Here is an 18259-nt window from a genome sequence, read left to right as displayed (position 1 = left end):
GAAACTCCATATAAAATGAGTGCATACCAATATAGGATGGAGGGATACTCCATGGGCTAGATAAGGCAACTATGTATCAGTTATACTGAGGGGACCTACATAGTTATCCTTGAAAAAATATTAAGCTCCCTATGCAACTCAAAAAAATCATATAAATCATGTAGATCAATGGTATAAAACCATAAAGTTCCAACATGGGCATAGAACGATGCTATAAAAGCATAAAACTGCAACCATGTGCAGATCAAAATATCAAAATGAAGGCAAATGTGTAAGATTACTCATAATCCAATTAAGTAAAATGATTTAAGGAAGATCAACTAAATATAGATTTCAGGTATAAAACTCCACTGAGGGTAAACATGAGTACTTAATTGATTTTGTGAAGGTACATATTAATTTCTGAAATATTATAGTCATAAATTATATATTTATCTTGGCATATATGTGTGCACCCATATATACTTAAATAAATATACGAAAATAAATTGGTTAAAGAAAATAATTACCTTTCCATACTTAATAATTTGGAAAGTCACAATTTATAAAAAGTCACAATATTTACCTTGGTTCAAAAATATAACCTCAAGGTAATAAGAATGTAAAGTCATGGGGCAAGAAAAAATCTCCCCATTTTCCTCATACTATGCCTTCAAGATTGGAAGTAATTCAAAAAGAATTTTTTTGAAATAAAACATTAAGAAAGATATAACCAAAAAAAAAATTAGTAATTAATGATAGAGGTCAGATCTGGCAGATAAGAATATACTAAAAAAAGTTTAAAAACTTTTCTAAAAAAAGTTTGAATAAAAGCTTGTAATGATAGAATATTGCACTTGTCTGACAATGAATGATTACATGCCAAAAATAGGTTGACAAGAGGCAATAATAAAAGTAAATGATGCTTCTATCACGAGCTTAAAAAAGAAAAAGAATCTTGCATGAAAAGACAAGAAAAGATGAGCAATGATCTTTTTTTTAAAAAAAGATAGAGAATAATAATTGCACAGAGAATATTCTAAACATGCAAGAGACAAAATTAGAAACTTAAAATGTGCAGACATGAAAAGACGAAAAAGCATAGTCTTTTTGATATCCTCTATGACAGATTTCTCTTATTTCATGCAAGATATCATAGAGGATATCTTTGGTTAAAGACAATGAAATAGCTCTTATTTGCAACAGATTTTCAAGTGAGGTATAGATATATAAAAAAAATTAAATTCAAGAAATGAAATGGATTAAAAATATTTTAAAATATGAGTAGACTAAGATATGAATTTGAAAAAGATAGGAAAACCCTTTGGCGGCAAGCCTTCCAAAGGGGGTTAGATGAAAAATAATAGAAAATAAGAAGTAACCTGCACAAATTAGAGCAAACAGAAGTTAATTGGGTTTGGCGGTAAACCAGCCAAACTCAAAAAAAAAATTCAATTTCTTCCAACTTAAGAAGATTAAAAAAAAGTGAAATCTCTCTCAAGAGTCTCCTTCGAATCATACCTTCATGCAAACACTCAAAACAAAGATTAAACTGCTCTGATACCATGTTAGAAATGGAAAAAGAAATCTGTAAATAAGCAATACCAGGAAAGAATCTAAGTGAGTAAATGCATGAAAAGATATTACCATAAAATAGGAGAGAGAAAGCTTCAAGCTCCAACACCATGAGACAAGATATTTGGAAAGGGGAAAGCAAAGAAAACCCCTTGTGACATTATGAATGAGGCATGAAAAGCCTAAGAAGGAAGAGAGAGAGAGAGAGAGAGCAATGCTCATACAATAATTGAGAAGAGGAAGAAACCTCATTGTTAAATGAGAGAAGAGGGTCATCTCTTAAATAGAGATGACAGAGATGAGTTAGAATGTAACTCCCATGTCTATGAATGCCACCATTCATAAGTGTGTGAGGCCAAGTGTGAGATTCCTCTTAAGGAGGAATAATCTAAAATTAGAAATTACAATATATATTTGTCCTCACATATTCCACTAGATGACAAAATAAGATGTAGTGGAAAAAGGACAAAAAAGAAATATATTAGGATACCTTGGCTTATATCCTAATATATTATAATAATAAATAAAGGAGTTCTAACCTTGGTTTATAAATACACCAAGGAAAGATTACAACTTCTAACAATAATAAAATCAGGAAAGGAAAAAGAACTCCTTTTTATGCTCATTGAAAAAATGGCTTAAGGTAGTGTCCATGGAATAGAAAATCTTGCATGTTACCATCTTGCAAAAATTAAGAGTGCTCCCCAGGGTTTTCAAGGATAATAAATGGTCCTAGCCACAAAGCCTCGAACTTACCATGTTTTCTTTTGTCTTGATCTTTTGTGTTCCATTTCAAGACCCAATCACCTACCTCAAAAGATCAATTTAAAGTTTTCTTTTCATGAAGAAATTTAACTTGTTGTTGCTTATTTATATTGTATTCTTGTGCAAGCCTCCTTACTTCATCTAGCTTAATTAGTGCATTCAATCTACTTTCCATGAAATTGTTATCATCTATCTGTTCCTCAGTAACAAATTTATAAATAGGAAATAAATTGTTTAAAGGAAGCTTTGCTTCTTTGCCATAAACCAAGTTGAAAGAAGATAAACTAGTAGACTTTTTTACCATTATTCTATTTGTCCACAATGTTAAATTCAGCTTTGAATCATAGGAGTGTTTGTTATTATCCAACATCCTTCTAATAATCTTCAAAATGTTTTTGTTGCTAGACTCAACCTGTCCATTGCATTGGGGATGATATAGATATGAGTATGATATAATGATGTCATATTTCCTATAGAAATCAACAAACTCATTAGATCTAAAACACATGTCATTATCTTCTATGATCTTTTTAGGGACTCCAAATCTAGTTAGTATATTCTCAGTAAGAAACTTAATTACTACTTTACTCATAGACTATCGAGTGGGTATAGCCTCTACCCACTTGGTAAAGTAATTAGTAGCCACTAGAATCCAATTGTGTCCTCTACTCAATTTATCACTAATTGCCCTAATAAAATCAATTCCCCATATTTGGAAAGGCTCTTTTGCTTGTAATGTTCTTAAGGGGAGAGCACCATCTTATTTCAACTTACCAAAGAATTTTTGACAAGCCTCACACTTTCACACATAAGAATGACAATTTTTAAAAAGTTGGGGCTAGTAGTAACCCACTCGCAATATTTTATACATCATGGTCCTAGCTGAAAAATGACCTTTGCACACCCCCTCATGCATTTCTCTAAGAATAAATGTAGACTGAGCAATATACAAATACAAAAGTAAAATTCTATCTTGATTTTTCTAGTATAGATCTCCCTAAATTAGGACATACTTAGTAGCCTGTAATTTAATAGTTTTTTTTTTAATTGTCACTCAGATTATCTCTACATTTTGTATGCTATAAATAGTAAACTATATCACTATACCAATGGCATCTTTCAATACTAACCTTAGTATGATCATTATTAATTTGATTTACTTACACAGCTTCCAAATTTGATTCTGCAATAATTTTAGCCAATCCTTGCCCTCTGACTTATTCTGTGATTTGAACATCTATGTTATATTCCTAGATTTGATTTATCTAACAACATCATCTTTTGGTAGTTTCAAATTGTCTAAATATATCCTTGATGACAGCATTGGGCACGTAAGCTGGTCAAAAAAATTTAACTACTTTAATGAGAGCATAAGCCTACTATTCATTTATATCATAATTAAGTTTAGAAGCTTGTAAACTCTTGCTAAAGAATGCAATTGGTTGCTCATGCCCCTCATCATTCTTTTGCAACATGATAGCAGCTATAGTGTGATAAGAAGCAAATGAGAATATTTAAAAAGGTCTTTTAAAGTTACAGGATTTAAGAACTAGAGCTTCCTTTATTAGTTTATTTATCTTAGTAAAATCTCCCATAGCTTCATTATCCCATGCTATCTTTGACCCTTTTTGAGCATTTAAGCAATAGGTTTAATAATATCAGCAAAATTAGAAACTAATCTTCTCACAAAATTGATTTTCCCCCCAAAGAATGATTGGATGCCCTTAGTTCTTATAGGCATCTGAATGTTATCAATGCTACTACTCTTTCCAAATCTATTCTCACCCCTTCCTTAGAGACAATATGAGCTAATAGTTTTCCTTTAGTAATTCCAAAATGACTCTTTTTAGGGTTTAAGGAAACTCTGAATTCAAGGGCTCTTATGAAAATTTTCTCCAAATGTCTATAATGATCATTTGCTTTCTTAGAATAGGTGGTGAGGTCATCTTGATAAACTACCATAATTAAATCATTTAGTCCATTAAAGGCGACATCCATTGCCCTTTGAAAAGTAGTTCCCAAATTCGTTAACCCAAAAGGCATCCTAGCATAAACATAAGTACCCCAAGGAGTTGTGAAAGTAGTCTTATACTGTTCAGACTCTTTAAATTTAACTTTATTATAGCCCAACAATCTATCCATCATGGATAACAATTCATTACCAGTTACCTTTTGTAGTAAGATCTCCATATTAGGTAATGCATAATTATCCTTTAGAGAACATATGCTTAAAGTATTGAAGCCTATAAATAATCAAATATCTTCATTCTTCTTTCTTACTAGCACTAAATTTAAAACCCATTTAGAGTGCCTAATAGGTTTAATTATTTTGGCATCTCTTAACTTAATGAGTTCATCTTTCATTTTTGGGGCTAGAGTCGGATTGATTGGGTGTTGTCTCTTTCTAAAAGGTTTAGCATCAGGTTCTAATGGTATTTTATGTTGAAACAAGTCTTGCCTATAAGCTTTAAGTTCATTGTAACTCCAAGCAAAAACATGTATGTACTTCCTTAACAAAGAAATCAAGTCAGCCCTAATCTTGAATGATAACTTCTTCCCCATATAAACAATTTTGGGAGAATTATCACTTCCTAAGTTTATTTCCTCAATATCATTTTAGATTTTAGTGGATTTGCTAGGTTTTGCACTTTCTCTTTCATCAAAGATTCTTTCTAGGGCTACTAGAACCTTAGGTATTTTACTTGTCTTTAATTGAACTATTTCTTTTCCAAATAACATTTTCTTGCCATCCACTTCTTCCACACATCAATTCCAATCAATGAACTTATTTTTACAATCTTCCTCACAAGTCAAAAACCTAATGGTATCTTTGTCATCTTCAAAGACTTGCAAGTTTTGCATGTTATTAGGTATTGAAGGTCTATATTTCATTTCTACTTGAATAACCTCATCAAATGGAAAATCAATCTATCTCGTAGCAAGGTTGGCCATTATATCAGCCGAGTAGTTCGCTGATCTATCAATTCATTTTATAGAAAAGGCATCAAAAAATTCCAAAAAGTCTCATACATAATTATGATATTGTTTCAATCTTGGCTTCCTAGTTGAAAACTTATGCCTAACTTGGGAAACAATCAAATTTGAATCTACTAAAATAGTGATTAATTTATTTCCATAAATCCTAGTAATATCAAGACCAATAATTAAAGGCTGATATTCAACAATATTGCTAGTACACTCAAAATTTAATAGGAAGGAAAATTTGAAAATTTAACCTAATGGTGAAATAAATATAACATTGGCCCCATTTCCTTCCATATTAAAAGAACCATCAAAGAACATGTGCCAAATGTCATTACAATCTTCTTTTGCATGTATTGAAATTGGATTAATAACTTTAGAAATAGGTTTAGTTATACTTACCTAGAAATTATCCATGTTAGAATGGAAAAAGTTGACTTCAGGATCCAGAATGTAATCCTCAACCAAGTAATATGATTGGGTTTCCCTCTCAATTCTAATCTCTATCTCTTTTCCCCCTACTAGTATGGTAGCATAGGAAAAATCTAGTTGTACATGACCACCAACTAAATTTGACCACTGTCTAGATAACAACATGCCCTAACTCACTAAAATTTCAACTACAATGATGTCAATCCTATATGATATATGTGGAAATGATAGAAAACAAAATTCAACATTTTTAATAATACCAACTATTGGCACAAATCTATTATCCATAGCATAAAATTTGCCAAAAGGAGTATCTACTTTAAGACCAATTATATCAGCAGAGATGACATTAACTGTTGCACCATAATTAATCATACAATTCTTTATCAATTTATTATTTATCAGCAATGTTAAATAAAATGGGTCTACTTGATTTGAATTTTTATTCAATGTTGTCCCTAGATCCACAATAGGTGGTTCTTCATTATTTCTTGCATCATTTTTATTACTAATATCCTTTATGCTAGATAATATCTTCAAAGTTTCTTCCCTGTAATTAAGAAATTTCATCATTTCCATTAGAGGAATAGTAATTTTTAACTAATACAATGCATGATTCATAAAAAAATGATAGTCAGATATTTGCTTACCATTATTGTGTGTGACTGGCTATTTGGTCAGCTTAGAAGATAGGTTACTTTCTTTTTGCTTAGCTTGATCTTGATTGCCAAATTTTTTAGATGTTTCTATGTGTTGTTGATATTTTGTAAATATACCAATAGGATTACCTTGATCAACAGTCTTTTCATTGTTTCTTCTTTGATAGGTGTGTTTAGCATGTTCTACAGCTGCAATAGTATAAGCTTTCCTTTCTTCTACTATTAATCTTCATAAAATAGGTATATCTTCCTCATCTAAAAGCACCTACCAGATTCAAAATTTTTGATTAAAACTCCTGTAGTGATCATCGAAATTTTGTTCTTGATCTTTTAAAAATTTTCCTTCGGAAAAAATTCACCCAAGACCAAGGAATTCAAGAACAAGCACAATAGTAGACCAAAAGAGTATGATCAAAATAATGATATGATATTCAACTCAATATGTAAGTACATTGGGAGTGCCTATATATAAAGGCCTCTAGAATGCTTCTAGAATGCCTAGGAATCAACAACATGATAAGTCATACAACGAGGCACATGTCCACTAGGTGTGGATTATCTTCCATTGAGCACAAGCCTAAGTGTGATGATTAGAGGATAAGCCTACAAAGGTGTAGCATGAAAAATTATGTTGTAGACACCATGTGCTAAATTAGAGCTACTTACTCCAATGTTGTCAACATGACAACTCATAAGAGTACACAAAATCCTAAGAGTCTCACCTAAGAAATAATAAAATAATGCATTGACCTAAGTAAAATTAAGTAAAGTGTAATAAGTTAATACTTATTTACACTAACACCCCCCATTAAGTGCAACTTAGGGGAATGCACTTAAGCTTACAAAATCTACAATGAAATGCATAATGGTCTCGGCTATTAGGCCATGTTAGGTACCCATGTACAAAATGCAATGCAATCTCTCATAAAGTGGAGAAAGAGGGAAAACCTTGTGGGAAAAACCCTCCACCAAAAAGAGAAATGAAAAATCAAGATGCATGGATGGATGAAGTAATCAAGACCTCCCCATTATGACATACATCAAGTATATACAAAAGAGAAATGTGAGAAAGACAAAACCCCATAAGAGGAAAAAACCCCCTCATAAAAGAGAGAAGAAAGGAGAAAAGGTAGTCTCATCCCAAATGAAGAATGTCTATCATGTAGAGAATGGACAAGAGGGTCACTATGAGCCCTCATAAACAACTAAAGAAGGATCTTATTCATCAAAGAGAATATGTATATCATCAATGATGTCTCCCAAATCTACTATGTGGGACTCCACAAACAAACCTAAAATATCAATCAAGAAGTCATCCACTGATGTTGGAGCTAGAAGACTAGGTGTACCCCATTGTACTAGACTTTTCATTGTGGCTACATATGCATGTGGAATGTGCTAATGTCATGACCTCTCCCTATATCTATCAATAGGATATCACATATCTAAATTTGTTGAATCACTATCACTGGTGTCACTATCAGTTTCCACAATGTATGAAGTGCAGAGAGGATTAGAGGATAAGCTAGGTGAACTTTCTTCAAAGTGAACATTCCTCTCTATGAAAATTTCATGTTTCTTAGGATCCATAAGTCTATATGCCTTAACACCATCTTCATATATGGTGAAATTACAAAGCCTTGGTGGTGGTTCCTTGTATCCCCTAGAAGGTATGTGTGCCCATGCTAGACAACTAAAGACGTTGAAGTGTTTTCTACCACACCATGCCTCAAAAGGAGTCTTTCCATCTAAGGTATTATGAGGAGACCTATTAAGTATGTGATTGGAATTACTTATAGCTTTGAATTAAAGTAATGGATCAAGATACTTGGCTTGTATCATGCAACTTGCCATTGAATTAAGAGTTCATAACCTTAGTGTTCCAACATCTATCTTGTGTGAACTGAATGCTGGTGGATTCTGAAGATCAATACCCTCAAGTTTTCAAAAGTCTTTAAGTATTGTGTTCACATATCTGCTTTTATTGTCCATCCTAAAAACTTTGATAGCTTTCTTTGATTGCTATTCAACATGATTCTTGAAGGCTAGAAACTTGTCCAACACTTCAATCTTCTGATGAAGAAAGTAGACCTGTGTGTAGTGTGAAAAGTCATCAATGAAAGAGAGAATATAATGACCCTGGCTAATTGATGTCACTGCAAAAGGACCTATTGGTACCATATGAACCAACTAAAGAACAATTAGGGCTCTTGAAGACTTCCCTTTAGCAAACTTCTCCTCTAGATGTATATCCACTAAACATGTTGAACATTCACCTTGGGAAAAGTTGATTGTAGGTAGACCTTTGACCATGTTTTTTGAGCAATGTTGTTGAAGATAGTGGAAGGAAAGATGGCCATATCACTCATGCCATAATTTGATTTTTGAATTGGATTGAGTCAACAAGGTATGTGAAGGAGACTTAGGCACAAAGTGGGAGAAAGAATACAACCTTGTGTCATGATTAAATTTCCCCACCACAACCAATAAATCATCTTTGGAAGTGCACACCATTACTGAATTTGGAAGGAACTCAACTTTATTTCCATCTCCATAGTGAGTGATTTGGTAAATTGAGAGGAGATTAGAGCTAAGGTTAGGAACATAGAGAATGTCTTTGAATTCCCCATTGTCCATCTCCACATGTCCTTTCCCTTCAACTTCTATTTTTGTATTATCTCCTACAAAGATGTGTGGTACCTTAGACTACTTCAATGAATAAAAGTCTTCTTTTGAAGAACCCATATGATATGAGGCACCTAAGTCAAGAATCCATTTTGCTAAAGAACTTGAGTTTGACATAAGTGCTTGCCCTTTTCCCTTTGAATCTAAAGATGAAGATCCTTTCTCCTTATAAGCATTAGGCAATGGAACATAGTGTTTCTTTATGATGTTCATTAACTCATCAATCTTTTTATGATAACACTCGTGTTCATCATGACCCAACTTCTTGCAATAGGCACACTTTTTCTTCTCCTTATTAGTGTCCCTCTTCTTGTTTGAATTTGAGGAAGACTTGCCTTGTTGGTTTGATGGTGGTGTTGTCTTTTCTGTATCATCTTGTATATTATATTTCCACTTCTTCTTCTTGTCATTTCCTTTATTTGAAGTTTGAGAAGATGAATTTTGAGAACACTAATTATTAGCCACCGATGCCTTAGACTTGTACAACTAGAGAATCCCTATTGATTGTAACTTCTTTTCTTCATCATCTACCAGTTGAGTATAATGATCAAAAGTGACTTTTTGATAGGCATCCCCTAATTTAGTCTTTCTGTTGTTGTAAGAAGAAACAAATTTGGAGTACTCAGATGGTAGCTTATTATGAATGAGATAGATTAACTTGTCATCTTTAATAGGACTACCACTATCATCAAGCTTCATTCTTAATTCATTCACCTTAATGATGAAATCCTATATAGAATCAAATGTATTAGGATCTAGGGAGACAAGCTCATCTTATATTTTTTAAACATCCTCCTCAAACACTTTATCATATAGGTTTTTGAGGGCATCCCAAGCATCTTTGGATGTCTTGTACTTCTCAATCTGATAGAGAATTTTGTCTTCAACCCCTAACATAATATCACCTAGGGCTTTCCTACTTGCCGATTCCCAAGCATTAATATCACTTTTTGATACTTGATCACCTATTAGTTTAGGAAGGGTGCCATCTACATACTGAGAAACTTCATTGTGCATTAATTAACACCATATTTTAATAGACCATGTAGCATAGTTATGTGGTGTTAATTTTGAAAACTTAAAAATTTTCCATGATGCAAGAAATGAAAGAAAACAACAGGAAAAGAGGAACACAACACCAAGAAATAGCCCCCCTTTCACTCAATCAAGAAACTCCCCTGCCCCCCCCGCCCCCCCCCCACAAAAAAAAAAAAAAAATCTTTTTGCACTTTATATGTAGTGCGTTTATAATAGCCACTCGCCAATTTTAGCCTTAGTGGACTTTTGATTTTGCCTCTTACAACCTCCTCTTTGAATTCAAAACTAGAACATTATAATGTATCTCAAATATACAACAATTTTGAACTTATATCAAAGCATTACAATGCAAAAAATGACCTAATTCTAAAAGTGAGTCTTTTGTCCACACAACCCTATAATCTAATTATAGATCTGGAATGTAGATGAAAAATAACACAGTTTCAAAAAAATGGAACCTAATTTCAAGTCCACATGAGCTTGTATGGAGAAATTAAAGTTGAAAAATGTAGGATTGGACAAGTATGGTCACCAAAAGATGCTATTTCTAATAAATTTGTGCGCCAAAATAGGAAAAGAATTGCATCGCTAAAGAGTTTAGAAAATTCTAGCCAAAAGAAAAAAAAAATTACCTAATTTGGAGTCTAGATGACTGAGTTATGGCCTCCCAAAGTCGAACTATCAAATCAAAAATGAATCTAAAGAGGGGTCTAATCAACCAAAGATGAGGTTAAATTTGATGGTCAAATAGTCATTATAGCAATTCAAATTTGGCTAGGAATGACGATCATATGGCTATCAAGTTTAAACCAACAAAATGATGATGTCAGTAGATAATTTGACCCCCTTGGATGACATGGCTAATGACATCAGGATGACATCAGCATGTACAAACTATATAAACAAAAATGACATGTCTACTTGTGTGTTGATGATGTGGAGCCTATTGCTAATTGGGCATAATGTTGAGTCAGATTTGATGATGGAGCTACATGGTAGTTAATTAGTGGGCCAAGTTGGCCGCAGGTGTGTGGGCTCTACCTGCACCACATGGAATTGTTCATGGTTGACATGTATATAGTGGGGTCTAGTTGGTAGACCATTCATGGGATAACATGTGGAGCTCTATGTCGTGCCACGTGGCAGACACCTGACTGAGCACATTATCGGCGATGATTTTTGTTGAGTGGTTAGAAACTCTATAGCAGGCACTGGAGTGCAAAATGTAGTCAATGAAAATTTTTTGCTAGTGAGCAGTGAGGAATTTTTAGTCCCACATTGGCACTGTGTGGGAAAACACACTTATTTAAAAGTGTGATGTCGCAGAAAGCAAATAAAATGGGCTATCAGTGGTAAAAGGGCAATCGCAGTGTTGTGCCGCCAATTAATGGGGTCTGGTGGAATATGTGTCGGCTAGATTCTTGTGTACCCTTGGCAAAAATTATAGTGACCACTGATTAATACAAAAGGAATATGCTGATCTAATAATGGAATATTCCATGCAGGGCCAGGGTGTTACTGCCCAATTTCGGCAAAAAAACATTTCTCTGTAGGATGAACTTTCTTAAAATATTTTTGAAAATATTTTGAAAATAGAAAAATAATGTTGATGAATTGAAAAGAAAATTAAAATAATAGATCTAAAAATAAAATTTAAATATCTAATAAAAGATCATACCGTACTTGCAAATCAGGCATTCGGGTGTCGATTTGCATAAAAAATTTGCTGCAAAATCAACTTGGGCCCAATATAGGCAAATTTATAGTCAAATTTCACCAAATAAACATTCTAGACACAATAGTGAGGTCCATTTTAGCTCTAGATGCTCCCAATTTATGTGAATACTTCAGATCTGGGTCGAGGTGCTAAAGCAAGAATGGTCTCGAATGACTATGTGAAGAGAATCTCCCTCAACTCTAAAACCTGGTAAGAATTTGCCTTAGGGAAAAAATTTCCAAAGACCAAGGAACTCAAGCACAAACACAATAGTAGACCAAAAGAGTATGATCAGAATAAAAATATGATATACAATTCAATATGTAAGTACACTACGAGTGTCTATATATAAAGGCCTATGGAATGCTTCTAGAATGCCTAGGAATCAGCAACGTGATAAGTCATACAGCCAAGCACATGTCCATCCGGTGTGGATTATCCTCTATTAAGCACAGGAGTAAGTGTGATGATGAGAGGATAAGCCTACAAAGATGTAGCACACAAAATTATATTGAAGACACCATGTGCTAAAATAGGAGTACGAATAATTGTGTTGTCTACATGACGGCTTAGTTAATTATGCAAACTCTAGTGTTTTTAGACACCATGTGTTGAATTAAAGTTTCTTACTCCAGTGTTGTCAATATGACAATTCATAAGAGTATGCAAACTCCAAAGTGTTTCACCTAAGAAATAATAAAATAATGCATTGATCTAAGTAAACTTAAGTAAATTGTAATAAGTAAATAATTATTTACACCAACACATCTCTATAATCATCCTCATCTCTACCCCATAATGGTTTTGATGATATGGCATTAACCACAAGTTTTTCTTCACCTTCCATGTTTTCCTCCTCAAAAATAGACTATGCAACAATGCAATATTTAGGATCATGGGGCAGCCTACATACATCACATCATGGCCCATCATCAACAATGTTGATTTTCTTTAAAGGATCAAGGATGTTCTTGACATAATTCGGTCTTTCTAGTTTCTCATCCTTCCAATTTGTATTATAAGTCATGTCCTAAAGTCTCACCCTATCATTTCTATGGAATGATGATCTTTAATTTCCATTTCATTTAACCTTCATATCTTTGAGTATGTACATGATCTCTTTTAATTCATCCTTCTTAGGGTTTTTAGGATTATATAGTTTTGTGTCATCCCTTTTGTTGATTCTGCCTGTTGCTTTCCTATTATTTTCAATCATCATAGAAACTTTGAAAGCTCATGGTAGTGAAGAAAATCTTTGAGATCTCATCTCAAAATGAGTTTTACTATCAAATGCACTTAAGTAGAAATCAATTAGAAATGAATCCATTGGTCTAGTCTCTCTAGGGATCCTATTTAAAACTTTGTTAAATCATTTATTAAATTCTGACACTGATTCATTTGTATTCTTCTTAATATTTGTCAATTCATGTGATGTAAAAGATGTGTCATTGTGATCACCAAATTGCTCAATAAACTAATAAGAAAAATTGCACCATCCAAAAATGGATCCATCTGACAAATTCTATACCACTTTGTAGCATCTTCAGTTAATGATTGCATGAAAAGTTTCATGAATACATCCTCATGGTCCTACTCAAAATCTTTGATCACATTTTTCAAATTAATCACATGTTGCTTAGCAGATTCTATCCCATTTCCTGAAATTTTTGGAATAGAATTCCTTAAATCATTAGATACTAGATTTGGATATCCTCTAATCCCATTGAAACCAAGGTGTCTATCTCTTTCAATTGTCATAGGCCTCCTTATTGCTTGATTCATAATCCCTTGATTTTGTACCATATAACCTTGAGTATTTTGATTCTTATTGTATTGATTCATACCATAAGGTTGTCTAATATTTCCACTATTTTACAAAACTCCTTTGGTGTGTTGTCCAACATTCCAAGCCTATTGATTATTGTTGAAATGCCTATTAAAATTGTTATTTTGATTCTTATCCTTTTTGTTCTCATATAGTGGGTTAACATGGCTAGTGGTGAATTGCGATTCTAGATTCTTTCTATGAGGTGAATTATACTTTGATGGCATAGTTACTTCATTTTGTATTTGATCATACCTTTCTTCTCTCTTCCTATTTGACTTCTCTTCATTGCAAGTTTTTATAACTGGGGAAACAATAAGATCCTTTGATATCCCTATTTTTTCAAGGATATGATCTAGTTGTATTTTAAATATTTTTGCTAATATTGCATCGCTGCCATTTGTTGTTTCAGCCATTTTCTTTATAAGATTCATATAGCATTGCATTATCTGTTCATGCTCTTCGTCATTCTAAATATGAGTTATCTCACAATTTGACTCTTTATCCACCCTTAGAATATGGAAAAATAGATTACAGTTCTCTTCCTCCTTTTTAGGACTATTGTGACTTGAATTTTCTCTCTCATTTTCCTTGCTGGTTCTCTCCTAAAAACTTCTGCATCCTACGTAAAGCATTTTTTATTTCTAATTTTTAGCTTTCCTTTTTCTTGATTTTTTCTCAAAAGTTAGTTTCTCAAGCCTTTTAGGTCTAGGATTCACTAACCTCTTCCCCACATACACCTCAAAAGTAGATATAAACTCTTCAACAAAATATGTTAATGATGTTAGAGTAAATAATTAATTAATTGTTAATTATTTATTCTATTCACTTAAGCTTACTTAGGTTAATGCATTTATTTAATACTTAGTATTTAATGCATGTTGAGATAAGTTGTTGACAACACAAGAGTTTGTTCCCTTTAGCATACTTATCTTTTCCACCTTTTGTGGATGTGTGTTGAGTTGTCATCCTTGTCTTCTACCTCCTTCCAGCTTGTTCTACAAGCTTCCATGAGGCCTTTATAAGTAGTCTCTCTCTCATTGTAAAGTCATTCAATTTTCACATAGCAATTCTAATTTCCTATTGTGAAATATTCTTGTGAGGTATTTGCTTCAAGCTCTTTGCTCCCTAGGTTTCTCTTCAACAAGTTATTTACATTGCAGGTGATCTTGGTGCATTATTAGAGTTGGATTCTTAACTCCTACATGGTATCAGAGCCTCCCTACTGCTTCTTGTTCGAAGGATTTTTGAAGCTGTGATTTGAAATCACAAACCCTAGTTTGTTTGTGCAATTTTTCTTAAAATTAGGGGTAGAGAAATTTTTCAGAGAACTTTTAGCCCAAACGGACGTCGCCATTGGATCTGAAAGGCCATTTACAATTAGAATTCATATTAAAAAAATTATTTTTGGAGACAGAGCTTCGGGAGGCAAATTTTGTTTGTTCTAGGTCCTTACCATACTATTGTACGAACACGTGACAGTTTTTAAAAAAAATAAAAATTGGGCACACCGCCGCAGCAATGCTCACGTGCCACCATGGGGCCACCTGCATGCCTCTGACACACCACTCTGTCAGCAACTCCCGCCGCTCCTCTAGATCTCCTCCCAGCTTGGCCTCCTCTGTGCTACCTGTTCGGCGAGCCACCAGCAATGGCCCCTCTACTCCGCTCCTCTAATAGATGGTAGCCTATTATTTGCCACCCACAAAAAACTCAGCCTCCATGTGGATCTAGTCAGTTGCTCCATCAACGATCTGACCTGCACAGTTGGCCCATTCACCTTCTGACACGTGGCTTCTTGCTGATGTCATATTATGACATGCTAACATCACTTTATGACATGCTAACATCATCTTTTTGATGAAATTTTTTTTTCGGTGACGTCCTCCTGACGAGCATACGGCTATCAAATTTAAGCCAGTGTCTATAATTCTCTAGCAAGGTGCATTTTTGGAGCTACAGTCGATTGTTTGGCTATAACTTGAGCATATAGAGGTCTTTTCTGATTCAAAAGAAGCATTCGAAAGCTAAATTAGAGACAAAGACATTGGTGCTAGTTTTTTTAGATTCTGAGTTCGTTTGAGCTTCCATTTTTGGCATCAAAGTAGAGGCTTGTGTTTCCTCCTATTCTGCATCAACAAATCCAGGTTCTTTTCCATTTTTTTTTACTTTCGTTAGTTGTTTTTGTGGTATTTGGGAGATATTCTTGTATGTTTGTGGGGGGGGGGGGGGGGGGGGGCACGGGTGTCTTTCTTTTCTATAATTTACTTTATCTAAGACCCTTCTACTTTCATCTTCTTCTTTCTCTCAATGGCAGATCCATCTATAACCCGTCTCACACCACACAACTACCACACCTGGAAGGCACAAATGAAAAGGATTCTAATGTAAAGAGGTCTATGGTCCTATCTGGATGAGAATCAGCCTAATCTTATGTGACCTTATGAGGTTCTATAGCATAGGAACAAGATGGATGAAGCCATGGGGCTGATTGCACTCAACATTTCAGACAGTCTATTGTTTCACCTAGATGGTTTGACTACTCCATGGGCTTATTGGCAGAAATTTCATACTTTTTTTGGATAGGTGAATGAGTTTTGAGCACTTCAGTTGGATGCAAAATTGACTTCTTTTTCACCAAGCAACTTTCCCACCATTGAGGACTTTCTGATGAAGTTCAAATCACTACGTGTAGTTTTACAGGGATGTAGGAAGAACAAAATAGATAATAAGTGCATATTTTTGATACTCTCAAAGCTGAAGGGGTAGTATCAGGTCTTTTCTTCCACTTTCTACTCCACCATGGATGCCCTTGGAGACCAACATAGGATGCCTACATTTGAGACATTTTGTGAATGGTTGATTAGGGAATAGGCAAAGATCCAATAGGTGGATGGCTCTAGCTCTTCCAGCCAAGCATTGGTTGCTCAAAATTCTAAGGGGAAATAAAAGAAGAAAGGAAAATCAAAGAAAGACACATCCAAATCTGATCCTCTAGCTAATCCTCAAGCAAACCCTCCCAAGGGTAAAAATTCTTCAAAGTCAGGTGAGTCTACCTCCAAGACCAAGAAGAAATTGAGTGAGAATTGTAGCTTTTGTGGGAAAGATGGAGATTTGGTTTCCAAGTGTTGGAAATGATTAGAGGCTTTAAAGGAAGCCATGAAGGAGCATCACATTTCCGCTCCTTAGTCTTCATCTTCGTCTACAGGGAAAGGTCATGCTCTTTCTACACGAGCTACGACTTCAGTGCCTTTATGGATTCTTGATTTCAGGGCTTCTCACCACTTAACAAACACTCCTAAGTTGCTTACTTCACTTGCTCCTTGTGCCACCACACAGATTATAGTTGGGAACTCTTCACAACTTTCAGTTTTGGGTTTTGGCATTGTTGCTTTGGCCGAGGGTTCTCTATAGGATGTACTTTATGTTCTTGATATTTTGATGAACCTTCTATCTATTTATCAAATTTTCCACTCTGGCTCTAGGAAGACAGACGAGTTCTCACCACATGATGTCGTTATTTGGGACTTGCATGATTTGGAGATGATTGTGGCCACTAGGAGTGTTGACTCTACATCATGCCTCTATAGATTTGATGGATTTGAGTCTTTTGATGACATAGGTTCATGTTTAGTTGTACATGCAGATTCAGTAAGCAGATTTTGGCTTGAACGTTTTGGGCATGTCAATTACAGATATCTACAATAGATGAGCACATAGGCACTTGTTCTTGGGTTTCCCCAAATTTCCTATCTAGATGGTGTTTGTCAGGGATGTGCACTTGGCAAGCAACACATGGATGAGCCACTCATGCTTTAACACCTTTGGAGTTGATTCATAGTGACCTCATGTCATTTCCTACTCCTTTTTCAGGTGCTAGATATGTTCTTACATTCATTGATGACTTCTCCAGACACACATGGGTGTACTTTCTTAAGTACAAGTCTGATGCCTTTGACTCATTTCGATTTTTTAAGATATTTTTAGAGAAGTAGTCTGGACTTTCTACTTGGCGCATTCACACAGATAATGGGGGGAGTATGTGAACTAGGTTTTTAGAGATTTCTGTTCTGAGCATGGTCTTCACCATTAGCTTTCAGTGCCTTACACTCCTCAGCAGAATGGTGTGGTCGAGAGGAAGAACAGAACCCTTCGGGAGATGACAAATTGTATGATTCAGTCTAGGTCCATGGATTTGTGTTTTTGGGCAGAGGTAGTCAATTGTGTCAACTACATTCAGAATTGGGTGCCTCATAAGGCACTTCGACATATGACTCCTGAAGAGGCTTGGTCCCATGTAGGGCCTGATGTGTCATCACTCAAAGTTTTTGGGAGTACAGCATATGTATTTGTACCTGATGCTCAAAGGAAAGAAATGGAACCAAAGAGCTGACCATTGATTTTTGTTGGCTACTGCAAGGATGTAAAGGCTTACAAGTTATTTGATCTTGATTCCAGAGAGGTCCTATTTTGATGGGATGTCCATTTTGATGAGAGCCCACCTGTAGTTCATTCCTCAACTCCAGCACCTCCTCCAACTCCCACTCCTCCCTCTTCATCTCCACTTTGTTTCATAAATGATGAGGATGATGATGATGGTGA

Source organism: Cupressus sempervirens, chromosome 5 (assembly GCF_028749045.1).
Source record: "Cupressus sempervirens isolate cs-2001-9-10 chromosome 5, ASM2874904v1, whole genome shotgun sequence".
Taxonomy (NCBI): Eukaryota; Viridiplantae; Streptophyta; class Pinopsida; order Cupressales; family Cupressaceae; genus Cupressus; species Cupressus sempervirens.
Note: the sequence above shows the minus strand (reverse complement) of the source record.